The sequence below is a fragment of the Adiantum capillus-veneris genome, chromosome 14, assembly GCF_014529385.1.
Source record: "Adiantum capillus-veneris isolate H3 chromosome 14, ASM1452938v2, whole genome shotgun sequence".
NCBI lineage: Eukaryota > Viridiplantae > Streptophyta > Polypodiopsida > Polypodiales > Pteridaceae > Adiantum > Adiantum capillus-veneris.
The window spans coordinates 140653539-140661314 of NC_140944.1; the positions used below are offsets into that span (position 1 = coordinate 140653539).

Here is a 7776-nt window from a genome sequence, read left to right on the forward strand (position 1 = left end):
AAGATTACCCAGAGGTGTCACTTGTACTCCTCAAGAGAATTTGAGTGGCCTGAGGATTTTTGTCCATCGTGACTTTGAATGCGGCTGGAGCATTTGTTAGGCCAAAACTTGTAACTTATCAAATAGATCCTCTAGCCGCGGCACAAGAAATATTTTTTTTATAGTGATCCTATTTAGTGCTCAATAATTGACACACATGTGACATGTGCCATCTTTCTTTTGCACTAAAAATATTGGTGAACAGAATGGAGAGGAGCTAGGCCTCACTATCCATTTTTTGACCAATTCATGCACTTGCCTCCTGATCTCCTCTTGTTGAGCTTGTGAAACTCAATAAGGAGGTTTATTAGGCAGTGAGCTTCCTCGTAGAAGCTCTATTGCATGGTCATCATCCCCTCGTTTTCGAGGTCTCCAAATCCAACTCATTTTGCGAGTACATTAAAAGGCTTGGTTGCTAGTAGTCCTTTGTATGAGGAGCTTGTGATGGAAGGTGACAAAGAGACAATACAATGGAAGAAGAAAACAAGTGCAGTTTGTACAAGCTCACATAAAGCTGGATATGTAATGAAAGCAAGAAACACAAAACCAGAGGGAGACCATGGAGTATACATTTTGATAGAGAGGATAATGAAGAAGCATATGTTGTCACTGACAGTGAAGCAGGAGAGACCATTCCAGTGCAGCCTGGGGAGAATTCAACAAGGTGTATTCAAGCGGTCAAAGTTGCCCGAAAAAAGTGGGCTTTATGAAGGATGCCAGCCAGTTGCATGAGGAAATGTTTTGGAATGGTAGGGAAGAAAATTTGTGGTAGCAAATTACAGAGGCGTCAAGTGGGAATGGTTGCTCCTTGTTTTTGGTCTGAGAGACCTTTTAAAGACAAGACAATTGCACAGTGTATATGGTTCTGTAATTATGAAGTAGGCCACACATAAAAAGTACAGAGGCAAGTTAAACTCTCACCTATCGTTCCTACTTTCTGGCAAGTGGATATTGGAACCAGCTTATCAAACGAAGAGAGTGACACTTGGTACAAAGTGAATTTCAATTTGCAAATTTTGCAACACCAGTACGACGCATGAGCAATACAAATGCTGCTCTTACAGAAGGAGGCTCCAGTAGCAGAAAGCGTAAGTGGAGACATGGTATTTCCAAAGAAGTACAAAAGAGATTGGAGTCAGCTGCAATTATGGTTGCAACGTTCTTGGACGAGAAATGAGAAAGTAAAAACACATAGTTTTTCTGGTATTGATATAGATTTGTTATGATGTACACATTAAGGTAGAACCTAGTTGCACCTATCCGGATTTTCAGAGGAGAGAATCTACAGGTAAAGCGTTTTTGGCATGTAAGCACATGTACTATGTGTATGTGAATATACGACGACGAAGAGATTGTGATGCAGAAGCAAGGAATTCTTGAACTCCAACCAGATTGTATTCTCGATACTAGGGAAAGAAGTCTGCAAAACAGAGTAATCAGAGAATGTCTAGTAAAATGGAAGGACTACCCCACTGAAGATGCCACATGGGAGGACGAAGTATCACTTCTCAAAGAATTCCCCAAATTCGATTGAGACGAGGACAGCTCAATTCCTTAAGTTGGGGTGATTATAAGGTTTCCAGTTTTTGAAACCTTAGAAATTGTACAAAGCATGATCAAATTAACCTGGTTATTAAGAAAACAATGTAGAATTATCCAACTATGACAAATATTAGTATTTTTGGAATCGTAATCATGACTTTACTATGGTTAGAAATTTTCAGAACAGAATTCCGATAAAATCTGAAAAAGTTACAGGCTCTGAAAGGTTACACTATGAATTTAGTTAGTTAAATAAAATTGAAAGATTTTAGAATCATAACTACAAAAGACTTTTTATCCTAAAGTTTCTAGAAATTGCAGATATTTCCAAAGTTAATCATTAAAAGTCAAAAAAATAGCAAAAAATCAATTTTAGGTATCTGGGGGGCTGTGTGGGGCTATGATGAACTTGCCCAAGCTGATTTTAGCAGCAGGTGGCACTAGGAGGAAGCTGGGGGCTAGCTTGAGGTGCCAGAACCTGCCAGAAGCAGCTAGGGAGCCCTTAAAACCTATAAATAGAACCCCCCCCCTCTCTTTACAAAAAAATTCACAATGAAGCAAGTGAGCTAAGCAGACGAGTAAACCAAAGTGGGATGGTAGAGGAGTGTCTCTTTCACCAATTGATGCTAGATCTCAAATGAATCTAGAAGTGAAATTGTATTGGGGAGACAAAAGATCTGTACAATATATGGACAATCGACCCCATTTTCTATGAACATTGTCGTCCTATACGAGAGAGCACGAGGCCAAGTCAAATGTTATCGTAGTCTCATCAGAGAGACTATCTTCCAACAAGGTCATCAAGTCAAAAGGGTTAATAGATAGTCTATCTACCCCACTCACTTGACGATAATGTTAGTTGTGTTTCTCAGAATAAGCCCAAACATATGGACTACTGTGGGAAGATGCCTAGAGAAATTTGGCGTAAAAAACCCAATGACTCAAATTGAGGAAAGGATCAAAGAGCATGAAATGCATCAACTAAACACTAGGTTGGTGCCATTAAAAAAGGTAGGCAAGTTCTATGAGGGAGAAGATGGGAACACCACTCTTCCTATGGAATTCCAAGGTGTAAAAACCATGGCAATCCTAGACATAAGAGCTGGCATTTCCATCACAACAAAAGAGATATGGAATCCATGGGGAAAAGCAACAGTGAGGGCTACTAGGATGAACTTGTAGCTTGCAAATGGACACATGGAAAAGCCCATAGGAATGCTGGAAAAATTAGTTATTACTTCTTGTGGCATTGAATATGAGAAAACCTTTGCTATTGTTGATCTCGACAAGAAGAAAAATTACAACATAATACTGGGAAGACCATTCATGCGGCAGTTAAAAATGGTCCAAGATTGGGGATACAGCCATATATACCCTAGACACATGGAAACCATGACAAGGATAAACTTAAAAGATCATACTTATAAGGATTTGACAAGAACCCCTATGGAGGAGTTTGATTCCTCGACGATAGCAGGATCAAAACTTCCAACATGGTTGGGTAAGCCTAAATAACTATGGATGTGTGGAGCTTTGCAATGCCGAAGCTTAAAGCGAGAGGAATGTATCCTAGAAAGGATGATCAAAGCTAAGAATTACATCTTAGAACCATTTCTTGAAGAAGCATTAGAGCCACTAGAATGGGAACACATCTTGGCTACTATGGATGTGTGTGCTATTTAAGACAATCCAACAACAAAGTTTTGTGATAAAGATGGCTTTGATGTCGTTCCTTATTTTGCAATGAGTGTGATCCAAGGAAAGAAAGACAAGGAAGAAGACGATTTCTATGACTTTGTAGAACACTTGAAGCTTCAAGAAGATACCAACAATGGAAATAAGTACAAACTAGCAGGTGGCATAAATGACACTTTAACTAATGCACGGTTTTATGATTGTCATGATCAAAGACCTAGGAACCAATGTCACCACTATAAGAATAAGTGCATCAGAAGTGGATTCCAAAATTCTCGATACTGATGCAGCCACAACAAGCATCCTCATGTGTGGCTCCTATATAGGAAGAAAAGACTCAACCAAGAAGAAGATGACCATGTCAACGAGCTAACAACACTCGGACCAATGGTCTAAAAAATTCATTCTAGAAACAACAAACCAAGAGCAAACAGATAGTACCTTTCCATAACTAGCCAAACCACAAAGGAAAAGTGCCAGATATCAGCCTTTTTGAGGATAGTAAAAATAGTGATGATTCTTACGACATCTCCTACTAGGAACTCATGTTATCACCCTCACTAGTAGCTTCCGTAACAACCCTAGAAGGCCAAAAGCAAAGAACAACAAGTCAAAGCCAAAAAGTTTGACAAATCTGGATACCAAAGAGCCAATTCAGCCAAAAGCAAGAACGACTAAGAAGATCACAAAGCTGCAATCTTTTGTAGCTCAGATTTGGATTTGCAAAGAAGTTGATCCAAGCACAAAGAGGTCAGAGTTTATTTGGATTCAAAAATAGTTAAAGTATCAACTCCCAAAATCAGAATCTCGTCCCAACCAAGCATACAAGGGCAGAAGCAAAGACCGTTGCTGACTCACACAAAGACAAGGTGGATCCCAAAGAAGTCTCTTCAAACAAAAACGAAGCAAGGGCAAGTATGGGTTCCCAAACGAGCATCATCAACAAAACAACCAGTCATCACAAAGAAGTTTCTCCCAAAGGAAACCAATAAAACTATTGTCACTGCACCGCCGCTTGAATTCTTTCAAATCCTTCTACGATTGCAATACAATTAGAGGAGAGAAAGTCACTCACTTCACCACTGCATGTTGCACAAGGCTTACAAATCAGGAGATAAAGTGAATGCACTGGAAACCAACAAAACTATTGTCACTGCACCGCCACTTGAATTCTTTCAAATCCTTCTACGATTACAATACAGTTAAAGGAGAGAAAGTCACTCACTTCACCACTGCATGTTGCACAAGGCTTAAAAATCAAGAGATAAAGTGAATGCACTGGAAACACTCGGGGGAAAAATAAGAAGAGGCAACCAAGAGGAAGTCCAAATCTCTCTACAACCTTTAATCAAGAAAACGACAAAGGAGCTTCAAAGACCATCACATTGCTTACAATAGGAAGCCTTGCCAGAAAATGCCAATAAGCAACTTGCTTATACCCACATCTTGCACATCATAAATTTTTTACATGCATTGACTATGTATGAATAATAGGGCTACATTACAATTGCCCAAGCACAGCACATACCCTTGACGACATTTTGTCGTCCAAGAGAACTCCAAATAGGAGAGGGGAAGGCATTGTAGATGTGGACCTAATATTATGAATATTAGAAAAAAATGTTTTGTGAGCTGCACTGAATTTTGGCGTTTGCTTGTGATAATTTTTTGACAAAATTCAGAGTATATGCCCTCATAATAGCGTTACAAGAGGAATACGGGGACAAAAGCCATATATGAGCCCCTAGGGATATTGTTTAGAATTTTGTTCAAATGATTTTGATTTTGTTAAAGTTAATTTTTAGTTTTATTCAGCTATTTTTTGAGATTTTCTTGAAAAAAAGGGGAAAAAATCCATAATCCAGATGCAAAAAAGACTAAATAGATGCCAGGATAGTAGAAAGAGTAGAAGATACAAGATAATGATGAAACTTCATAAGGTATGTGTCAAAATCCATAATCACAAGGCTATAATGTTAGAGGTAAGAAAAGAATGCTGACCAGTCTTCAACAACAATATGAGGCCAAAAATGACTGAGAATGGTCATAAAACTTCGGGATGGCCTACAAGGACAAAGAAAGTTGGTGATGCAACTAAATAAAATCATCCATCAACTGTAAATTTTCTTATCAGACACTTCATGCAACTACAAGGCTGTATACAGGAAGTAGACCTTTATACTAAAAATCTTCTATCTTGTATGTGATTTACTGAAGCCTAATAAACAAAAGGGACTAACAATACTGACAAAAAAGGGGGGGCAAAAATGGCAATTCAATCATCTTTGTGATAAATTTCTAAAGGAACAACCAGGGGTCAAGCCAAATTCTGGTCATCATCATTGGTTCTACATGTGTTTGGCAGCCAGAAGGTGTCTAGCCAGAGATGCCCATCAGTCGTTTTTGAGACTAAAACCCTAAATTGTTAGCTTAGAAAGCCAAATACAAGTCCTAATCAAGCCAAAATTTGTCAGTGGGCTATGAATAGAGAATATCAGCTAAGGGTGAAAAAAATTAAAAGATAGACGTCTAATTCCTAGCTAGAGATGCAATTTTTCAAATCTGAAGCCATGATAGCCATCTACATACCCTCTACATCATGTATATGAGTCTTGGAGACGAATGGACAATGATAGCTCATAGATGATCATCTATCGTGAATGATGTTGATAAGGCCCTTTTGAAGCAAGTTATTAACTTGGAGATTTAACTGGGGTTTGGCAGGCTTTATTTAAGTCATGTATCAAGTACTCGAGAGGGTCACTATGTATCACGGGGGATTCACTAAGGGTTACCATATGGTATCACATGAGTGTACAATAGGGGGGTTTTCTAATGCCAAATGGATAGATTTTACATAGGAGGGTCCCGTATGTAGGGGTTAAAAAGGAAATTTTATTGCACGCAGGTGGCATCCCCCTATTACTACTAGTGAATCCCCCGTGCTATGTATAAATTGTGTATATTGTGTGCTTTCAAGAACTATTTATAAAAATACTTATCCATGAATTTTTTATAGATAAAATGCACCCTTTCCCTATTCAATCTGTAATTTTTTTCCCAATTCCATTTTACGATACCCTTTTGTATGTGAAAATGTGAGAAAAAATAAAATGTAATAACCCCTTTTGCTACACTCACGTGATAGTCACATAACTATTAATTGATCCTCCGAGATCAAGTAGAAGCAGTATGATGATTTACAGAGTACACAAAAGCTAACAGTGGTAAATGCAACTTTGATCACCTTGACGCAGGAACATCGCAAGTCCCCAATGAAGAAGAGCACACACAAAAGTAATTAGAGGATCTCTTATGTTCTTGGAGGTATCCTTAGAGCTCGTTTCAAAGGATCAACATCAATACAAGCACAGGGTTGGCCAATGGCTTTGAAAGGAAGGGACCTTATTGGGATTGCAGTGACCACGTCACGGAAAACACTTGCCTACCTATTACCAGCCATTGTTCATGTCAATGCCCAGCTTGCACTTTCACCAAGTGATGGTCCGATTGTTCTCATCTTAGCACCCACTAGAGAGCTGTCCATCCAAATACAACAAGAGGCAACAAATTTTGGGGCTTCATAGAAGATAAAGAATACATGTGTTTACAGACGTGCAACAAAGGGACCGTAGATAAGGGAGCTTCAAAAAGGTGCAAAGATAGTCATAGCGACACAGGCCGTTTGATTGATATGCTCAATGGTAGAAAAAACAGCCTTTGTAGGGTTACATATCTTGTCCTTGATGAGGCGGATCAAATGCTATACATGGGTTCTAACCTCAAATCAAAAAAATTATCTCCCAGATTCAGCCTGATAGACAAACTTTGTATTGGATTGCAACTTGGCCTAAAGAAGTTGAAGGTTTAGCCAAACAATTTCTACAGAATCCTTACAAAGTTGTCATTGCTTCACAAAATTTGAAAGCCAATCATTTAATTCTACAAATTGTACAAGCTATTTCTGTGAATGAGAAATACTCAAAATTGGTAGATTTATTGGAGCGTGATGGATGAAAGTAAAGTGATCGTATTTATGGAAACAAAAAGAGGTTGAGATCAAGTTTGTCTTGAGATCTAATGAATCATAGTTCTTGTTGTGGTTTGAAAAATGTACAAGCACTGGAGAAAACAAAAGCAAAAACAACAACAAAGACTGCATCAACATTGACAATCAGGTCATGTTAGGAATGACATGAATTCGGAGGGGGGAGTGTTGACCCATGGGTCAACAGTACGACATAACTCAATTTTTGTACCAAAGACTTATTTTTTGAGAGTTATGGAATGATGCAGATTATGGTTAAAAACATCATTTGTAATGAGTAACTCTTCTAGTTGCAGAAGCCAGGGTGCAATGGCACTTCCAAATTGTAAATACAAAGCCATTTGACCCCTTGAACTCTATTTTTGGTATAACCATGGTAGCCTTAGTGTATAAGGTACCTAGGTCATTTTGTAAAGAGAAATTTATCATAATCAAAGCTTTGAGCTGTCGTC

General features: G+C 38.5%; 1 pseudogene; it reads left to right on the forward strand.

The window, feature by feature from the left end:
- Positions 1-6596: 6596 nt before the first annotated feature.
- On the forward strand, positions 6597-7357 carry LOC147443254 (DEAD-box ATP-dependent RNA helicase 20 pseudogene; annotated as a pseudogene).
- The last annotated feature ends 419 nt before the right edge of the window (positions 7358-7776 follow it).